Genomic DNA, 9,637 nt, shown 5'->3' on the forward strand with positions numbered 1-9,637 from the left:
ATCAGCTTAAATTAACTCCTGTTACATTCAATCTAAACCCTTTGTTACTATTTTAGATAGAATAAGAGTTGAGAGATGGATTCAGTCATCCAGTCTGAGGGCCACCTATCATGCTTGTCTGTCTTTCAGGACTTCAAATTCTGTGTAAACTGGACTGGGGAAGGCAATGACCAACCAGTTGTGAATTGAGGGAGGGGCTGGCAAGCCACCTTTTATATACATGACCCCATTTCACGAGAAATGGGGGTGGTCTGACTTATTTACCATATGTACATTTGACAGTAAGCTCCAACCAAAAGCAAGATTTTAGTGGGCTAGGCACTGTGCTAACAATATTTCGGATATTTTCCTGGAGGAGCAGAACAAACAAGCTAATCAAAAGACAGGAAGTTATCACTGGTTTTGTAGGTGAAGAGCTGGACCATAGATTAAATTCTGCCCAGAGTCAGACAGAAGATTGAAACAGAAGGTCTTACAAAGCCAGGCCTTCTTTAGCCCCTTCAAAATTACATTGGTCCCCTTAAGAATAGCACTTGTTTTTTACTTTAACAGAAGTGAGAGCAATCTGTCTGCCAATGATTACAAGGAAAACACTCTGAAGCAGATAAGGATATAAGCACAAGGAAGGCAAGTTCTTTGAAAAGTGATAAAACTAAATAATCCTAGTGCACTTTAAAAATTACAGGGTGATTGGATAAGTCTGGACAGTCATTAAAGTTGGCCGGCTGATACCTTGATCTCTATCCAGAGTCTCAAAGGTCCTGTACCAAGGTTGTTTATGGTGAAGGTTGGGAGTTGACTTCAGGGATTTCCAAAGCTGCCTAATATGCTAGAGAGACTATTAGTAATGGCATCATAGAATCCTAGAAGTGGGGTTGGAAGGGACCTTTAAAGGTCATCTAGTCCAACCCCTCTGCAATGAGCAAGTACGTTTTCAACTAGATTAGGTTGCTCAGAGCCCAGTCCAACCTGACCTTGAATGTTTCCATAATTTCTACCCATCCTCCTCCACAATTAAAAAAAAACAAAGAACAAACAGGTAAGAGATCAGTTTCAAGGAAGCTGAAATACCTTCTTCTGATGAAGAAGCATTGAGATGACAATGTGCTGTTAGTTTACAGAAAGTCCATTTATTTTATAAGCTTTGGAGATGATGGAAATGGAACTAATTACCAGACAGTCAACATTCATCCACTAGTAAGACTGAAAATAAATGTGAACATTTTGTGGCTAGATAACACTGTTCAGCTCATAAATAAGAGTTCACAGCAATCTTTGCGTTTAGGACATAGGCCATAAATACACTTTATCTTCAAATATTTTCAACTTGCTAAAGTTACTTGAAAGCTTATCATGATGGATTCCGTTTAAAAGGAAAAGAATTAAAATTTATCTAAGATATGTGTCCCCAAATACCTCTCATAGCATTAATTTATATTGACCTTTCTAACACACAGACTGTCTTCCCACACTGTTGCTATGCAGTTAGCTGAAAATCACCTTGCTGGCATATGTAACAAGTTCTCTCAAACTTCAGAAGAATTACTGTTCAGGTCAAGCTGAAAAATCAGAGAAAAAAGTTGAAAGCCAAATTTTTATTAAAAAAAAAATTTGAGAATTGAAGATACTAGTAATGTAACTGGAAAGATGTTATAATACAGTTTCTGAGATGACGGTGACCTTTTTGTGATAAATATTTGATTCATAAAAGAAATGGCAAGCAGACTGTTGAAATACTGCTTTTATGTGAACAAAAAAATGCAGGTCAAAGCTGATTCTCGCTTGTGAAGGAACATGCATGTTTTTTAATTTGAAAAACATATTCGTTATGGCTCTCCAAGTTAGGCTGTAGGTCTCAGTTCTGTGAAGATGCCTAATTTTAAGCATTTGCAAAAGTTCTGTGGTCTGAAGCAAGACTACTCCTAGTGCATAAAATTAACTGTATACATAAATCTTTGAAGACTGGGGACTTCCTTGCTTTTAGATGAGAACTGTGGTTCAGCTGCTGGTTTATCTTAATGATAAGATCCCAGGGCACTTTTGCAACAATAAAAGAGGTCCCATGGTTCCCTGAAAACGTTTTAAATAATGGAATTACACTATGTGCTTTAGTGGTTAATATTTTCATCGTGGTTCCAGCTGAATAAGTTATACTTCATTTTTCTTCCCTTCCAAACATTCTTCTGTAGTGTTACTAGCACTGATTAAAAAGATAGACCCATACCTAAGTGAAATCCTATCATTTTGACTTTTTACCTATATGTTTATATACATACATGTATATACATTTTTATACATATTTTGCCTGTAATATATTACATGTAGGATTTCCTGAAATCTTATTACTAGTGCTTCCTATGTAAATATAACATTTTATTGTGGGGACCTTACTGTATTTCAGGGAGCATTTCTTTTCTTTCATTCTCTGAAATCAGTGTGAGCATTGCCATCAATTTTAATTATACCAGCATTTCACCCTAAGTTTTATAGGAAGAGTTGGCAGCAATAACTATAGTTAAGGTTGCCTAACACTTTCCACTGTACAGATTCTGCACTTAAAAAGAGAGGGATATAAATTGTATGTAAGGGTACAATAAAACAAGTCAAGATTAGCAAAGTTAATTTTATCTGTGTTACTTGAAAAACCAGAAGGATTTATTAGGGACTCAGACTCTATATTATTAAATACAATGTGACTGATACAATTTTAAATAATTATTGTTATGTAGTTCAAAAAATACAATAAAGATGGCAGAGATATTACTTCACAGTATTACTAAGAAACTAATATAGAATTATCAGTATTTTAACCTGTAAAATATTTTTAAAATATATGTTTTCTGGAAATATTTAAGTAGAAGCAGCATCATGTACCTTTGTTGTTGTTTCTTCTCCCAGACTGCTGTCTAAAGCTCCTATTAATAAGACTTTGTAGTACTACTGTGATTATTAATGAAAGTTATCCTAAAGTATAACATCTTTAATACTGCTGAAGATGGTGAAGTGTATATAATTATTTCTTTAAACTCTAAATTACTGCTTTCTGTAATGTATTCCATTATTTTAAGTAGTGTTTACTTCTTTTGCTCAGAATACCATTTATGATCTTTGATTGTACCTATTTTTGTATAAGCAGGGGACAGCATGATTATTTTGAAAATATGTGTGTTCAGTAACTAAAGTTAGTGTAGGGTCTGATCTAAGCTAATAGCACGAGTGTGAGGTGGACACATACCTTCACTACAAAAAGTTCTGTGCTCCTTTCATAAAAAAGTTGAAAGTCATAATACAAAGTTCATTGTGGTCAGCAGGATCCTTCTGTTCCCATTGATGTCTGCATTTGGCTCTTACAGAGTTCAAAAACAGCTATACCATTTGTGTAAATATTGTGGACAGTCTTGGTATATTTGCTAAGGAGGAGTTCCTTAGTCTGTAGCTACATCAAAACGGACTGTTGGAGCTGCTCACAAAGGCATAGTAACAATAGCACTAATAAAAATCCCTGAAGAAACTGGACAAAGCTGCTCTTTGGGGAATGGTCCCCACTTGGCACCATTCAGGCAGAAGCTGTTGGCTGAGTACACCCAGAGAGGATCTCCAGTCTATTGCAGGACCCTCCTCTAGAAAAGAGAAGGTTCTTGAGGGAACTTGAGGGAGCTGGTACTCTGCAATATTCGTATTGTAAGTGTCCAAGGAGGCACAAGCTATACCAAGAGCAGAAAGTCAGGATACAGAGACTGGCTCATGTTCACAAGGCTTAGGCTGTCTCCTGTTTACATGCCATTCACCGCATCTATGGGTCTTCATGTTCACACAGCTCAGGTATGGCCTCTCTGTATTCGTCTGTAGTGGAGACATTTAGCTGGAGCAGGCCAGAGCGCAGCCAGGACACTTGTATGGTGCTGGTTCTGGTCTCTGAGCTCAGTCCCTCTCTTCTATGTTGCGCAGAAGGTGTACCCATACAGTATTAGTTAGGATCCACATCAAATCAGCTGTAACTTAATTTCTGAGGAAAGGGGACTGGTGAGACTAAACCATGCATAACATAGGTTTGTGCAGAATGGCAAGGTATATAAGAAATGGCTAGGATTCGTCTGGCTGAAAATAAATGTCTATACAGAGGTGTCTACACCTGAATTAATTGCCTTACGCTCTTGCTTAGTCAATAGGGAGAAGTATGCACCTCTGCATCATGATTCATCTCAATCTAAGACAGATGTTTAAAGTGGCTCAGATGAATCTCAACCAAAGAAATACCCATTTCACACTTCCTGGCTGTGAGGGGAACTGAGATTATTTTAGTTTAGCAGTAAATATCTACACTGGAAGCTGCTTTTATTTACTGCTTACTGTTGCTGCAGATATTCTTGAAAAGGAACGTGCAGATCTGGATATCAAACTTGGGCACACATGCTGTCAGGGTTAGCAACAAAGGAGATAGTCAGATGCAGTTTGATTATGGGGTGCCACCCTGATGACAGGCGGAAGGACAGGTGTGTTACTTCAAGGTGCAGCTGAGGGAAGAATGTCTTATTGCTGTTGCATGTGAGAAGTTGTGATACCCTACCTAAGTCCTACCTAGGCTTATAAAATCTGTATTTGGAAACACTGGAATTTACATCTCTTATGTCTTGCCTTGTATGAAAAATATGCATATCCTCTGTTGATTCAGACATCACTCCTATGATCTGCTACAGAGGGAGCTCACAAAGGCAGATGATGAAGTGTTGCAGGGGCTACCTGCCTACTTGCCTGTGGTTGTTGAAGGCACTTAGGAGTGCTAGGGTTTCCATGCTGGGCTGCCTCTAAGCTTAGCTGGGTGGGGCTCTGTGAGTAGGGAGAGGGCAACTGATGAAAGCAAGCTGTCTCTTGTTCTCCACAGCAGCAAGAGAGACTGCCATTTTGACTCACAGGACCTGAGGTCAGCCTGGAGCCTCCCAGTCCGTAAGCCCTGAGAATCTCCAGGAAGCTGCGGCAGCAGTGGAGGACTGAGGACCAGCACGGCCCTATGGGCCACCTGCTGGAAGGAAAACAGGGCCTGTCCATGGTGTGACCTTACCCCAAATCTACCCATGACAGCTGTGTGTTACACCTGATAACATCCCAGCATCCAAATGAGCCTACTACTCTTACCAAACCTGGATGGATGAAGCGGAAGGCAAGTTTGAGGGATAAGTATTGCATTTTTATATTGAATAAATTGTAGCTTAGCAGTTGCTATTACAGACTAAGTAGGATCTAAATGACTTAACACCCATGCAATCTGTGTCTGTTCTGTTCTCTTTTTAGTCTACTCTTCTCCTTAATCTCTTTTTATATAATCTCTATTTTAAGTCATACTGTGCATATTCAGTAACTACATTTTCTTGCTGATCACCAAAACCTCAGCTACCGCTAGTTGCTGGGGAGGTACCAGACTCCCTGCAGGGAGAGCAACAGGGGACTGCGTTACTCTGAAGGGTTAGGGTACCTCATCAAGAACTAGGTATTACAGCATCTGTGGAGGGTCACCAGAGGCTGATGGCCTTCTTGTCATACTATGAAGTGCAGTAGGCTGAAATGACTTGTCTAACCTCCTAAAGCAAGGCAGTGACAGAGCTGGAAATAACCTCTGAAGGCAAAAGCTATTTGTAACATATTTTCTGCAAATATTGCATTATTTGGATGGTTTCCAGTTGATTATTGCAAATATAAAAAAATAAAATTTCTGCGTTACTGAGCTTCCAGGGTCCACATTTGATTTTAAATCCAAGGATGTCTGTGTCTGTTTTATGCTACTATACATCTACTGTCTTATATCCACCTTACAAGTAATTTTTAAATTTTCCTAGCTGTAACTCCACTGATTCTAATTTGTTGTAACTTACATTCGAAAGAGAAAGGACAGACTATGGTCCAATAAAAGCAAGTAACATGAAGATATAAGAAGGCAATGACTAAAGCATGGTGGGAACTTCTACCATTAATTTTATACCTTATTTAGTGCACCTTATTCTAGTTCCTTGGTATCTAAATGACAGAAGTTAAAAGTCCCTTATACTCCCCAAGACTCTGAGGCAATGTCTAAGATTTTAATCTGCTTGAAGTCACTGGCAAAACTACTCTGGACTTCAGTCCAGAACTTATCTTTTGTACTTCTGTGTACACTTGATAGCCTAAAACTTAACCCGCATTATTCATCATCTTTGTTTTTCCCCTAGCCTTAGAAATGGCTTAGCCAGAACAAACAGTGAATGTCCTGCAGAGTGGTTTTAGATTCCATTAAGTTATTCTCCCCTTTCTGCAAAAACAGTATCATCCTGTCATGATCTGAATCATGTTTTGACCCCAAACTAGCAAAGCCCTAGATCACTACACAGCTGCATTAAAACCAAATTACTAGGTTGCAATTACCTCTTAAGGATTATGTTACACATTTTATTTAGTTAGCATTTCCTTTGGTAACTTTTTTCAAAGCTGTAAACATGTTCATTAGCCAGCATACCACATATCTGGCTAATTTGGATGTCTGCCTGTAATAAATATTAGGGATATCATGCAGACAAACCAAAATTTCTAACACTTCTCAAATGCCAGACTGTCTTCAAAACTCAGAAGAAAGGTTACTGCTGTCTGGACATTTAACAAAATAATTTTTAAGAAAGAGAAGATGCTTGGGTAAGATGGATATATTCACATTTCCTGCATCTACCTTCTGAAGTAATTCAGGAACTAGCCTAAGCAAGCACTGAATCGTTTCCAGGTATTTCAGGTATCTTTGAAAACTCATGAAGGACAGTGGAAACAGTAGACTGAAAAAAGGAAACATAACAGCTTTTAGGAAAAAATGATAGAAGAGAACCCAAGGTAGCCTAACTAACTTCCACCCCTGGATTCTGGAACAAATTATTTAATAAGCAGTTTCTAAAGGCCTAGAACATGATAAGGTGATAAAAACTTGCTGACATGCCTCTTCCAAGAACAGACCATGTCAAACCAAACTAATTTTCTTCTTCCATGTATTGCCTACTAGATACAGATGAAGCTGGAAAAATGACTCGCGTAGATTTTAGTAAGGCTTCTGAGTCTGTTGGTTTATATAAGTAACTAAAGAAGTATGGCCTAGATGAAATCCCTAGAAGGTAAGGATAGATGAGGGCAACGGATCAAAAAATACTGCGTTGGAAAGTGGTTATTGGTTATTGACTCAAACAGTCAATTTGAGATGGCATTTTATGGATGCTTTAGGAATTTGGGACAGTTCTCCTCAATGTGATGGGATGAGTGACTAGACTGTATGTTTATAAATTTCAAAATTTATGTTAAGTTGGAAGAAGTTGGAAATACACTGGAAAAAGGGATCGGAATGGTAAAATGGTCAAATTTTCAGACATGGCTTAAAATGAACAAGTACAATAAATGCAGGTTCTTATGCTGATGAAGGAAGAATCTATTGCACAGAAGCAAAACAGACAAAAAAAACACAGATGGGACAGGAAGACTCCAGAGGAGACTTCATAGATCTAAAGAGATCTGTAAATGTGATCATGTGACCTAAAGCCAGTTCTCATGTATGGTATGTACTGTCAGGGAGATAGAAAGCTTGAATACTCCACTACAAATGATAGAACACCTCACATTGGAAAGGACCTTGAAAGATCATCTGGTTCAACCTCTCACAGGAAAGGAAGCCTCAATGAGATGCTTTCCAGGGGCCTGGACTGGTTTACTGTCTCCAGTTTGGGACATTAAACTTTAAAAAATATAAATAAAAAGAAGTGAGTTCAGCACAGTGTAACAGTATAAGACAAAAGGAAAATTGCAATTTAGTTTAGATAGTGGAAAATTGAGGAAGGAAGTACTGACATCTCCCAGTATGGAAAAGACTTTTCTAAGAAGAATAGTGATCAGTTGTTCTTCAGTGGCAATTCAGGGAAAAGCAAGGAGAATCAGCTCAATTTCCAAGTTAGAAAAATCCTTTTTGTTATGAATATAGGGAAGCAGTGGAACAAGCTGTGCAGAAGGGCTGCAGAATACCCTTCATGGGAAATCTTTTTCTGGACAAATTAAATAACTATCTCTTGGGACTGTTCTTTACATGTTTCATTCTGCCCCAGTGCTGTGGTTTGAGAAAGTGATCTCTTGAGATCCCTCCAGCCCTAAATTTCTGTGATTCTGTGAAATTTGTACATAGATGTGCAAATGATACCAAATGGATCTTTAAAGTTTTCTTTCCCTATGAAAATGGAATGGGAAAATTCTGGATGAGTCTGGCCCTTAGTTTAATTTCTTATATTAAATCTTGAAGTATGACGATTGTAATATTTTTTTGTTGCTAGACATAGTTGATTTTTTTAATCTCAGGCTTTCTATCTAATGGGCATAAATAAAAATTTGCTCCCCTTAGATGTGCTGATGTATGGATATCCATAAACAGAAGTGATGCAGCTTGGTTCAGGTGATTGAGTTCTGAGCCAAAGGACAAGAATGCCATTATTTGTACTTACATTTCCACTGGTTTCTCTGAGTCCTTTAATGTGTCATTGAAGTCGTCTGCCCTGCCTTCTCCTATGAATTCTGGAGTTATAATACTGATACTGTACAATACACAACCCTATTGTCGTATAGGTAATAATATTATGTGTTAGGTTTATGAATATGAAGTAAGGGTTTACTGTCAACCACATCCTTATTCTAGCAAACCAGGAAAATGGTAAGATGTTTACTCACAAAAGGGATCTTGCCTGGTTTCTTCACACTTGGTATTACCTTGGCAGTTGTGAAAGCAGAAATTACTGCTATTGTTTTACACAAAAACAGAGATTCTGCAAGAGAAAATTTAAGGTAATTTGGAACACTTTGTACTCTTCAGAATTGGCCACATTTTCCCTGCCACCCAAATTATTGTAAATTGTAAGTAGTTTTGCAATGCTGTTAGCATTATTTTCTGAGCTCACCCAAATTTTTTTCGCAAGACATTTTATCTATGATGAATCACAGCATCTTTTATTAAAATAGTTATAAGAGCATTAAAGCTGTCAGGTATAATTTGCAGCTTTTTCTCCTTTAGATTCAGCACTCTTCCTGAAACAAAGTTAATTTAATAACTAGGGAATCTAAGATACAATCAAATTTATTATATTTACCAGACTTGAATTTCAGATGAGATACCATTAAAATGTACTTGAAGAGGAAAGAGCAGAACTGCCAGTGGGCATTGAATTAGCAGACTAAAAATGTCTAATAATGTTGTGATCAAGTGTGTTATGATGATGAGAAAAAGAGGAAGATTAATTCTGTTTTTCTTCCTCTGTATCTTTTACATGTTCTGCAAGCTGAAATGAAGGCTAAAATGTCAGCCCAAAGCTTTAGTTGAGGGGAAGGAGTATTTTTAGATTTTTCTGTGACTTACAGTATGCCTTTTTAACCTAGCACTGCAATTCTGCCTGAAAATGTCTAAATTACGGCTAGAGAAGTAGATGCTGTTGCTTATGTGCATATATGAGCACTTGCCACTGTACGCTGCATACCAGATGTCATCCCGTGAGTTCTGCATCTGCAGAATTTCTGCTGAATTCTGAGTGAGGTTTGTGCTTGGAAGACTTCTGGATCAAGGTTTTCCCGTCAGAAAGAGCTCAGTAAAAGGCCTGTTCAAAAA

This window comes from Phalacrocorax aristotelis, chromosome 1 (genome assembly GCF_949628215.1).
Source record: "Phalacrocorax aristotelis chromosome 1, bGulAri2.1, whole genome shotgun sequence".
Lineage (NCBI taxonomy): Eukaryota > Metazoa > Chordata > Aves > Suliformes > Phalacrocoracidae > Phalacrocorax > Phalacrocorax aristotelis.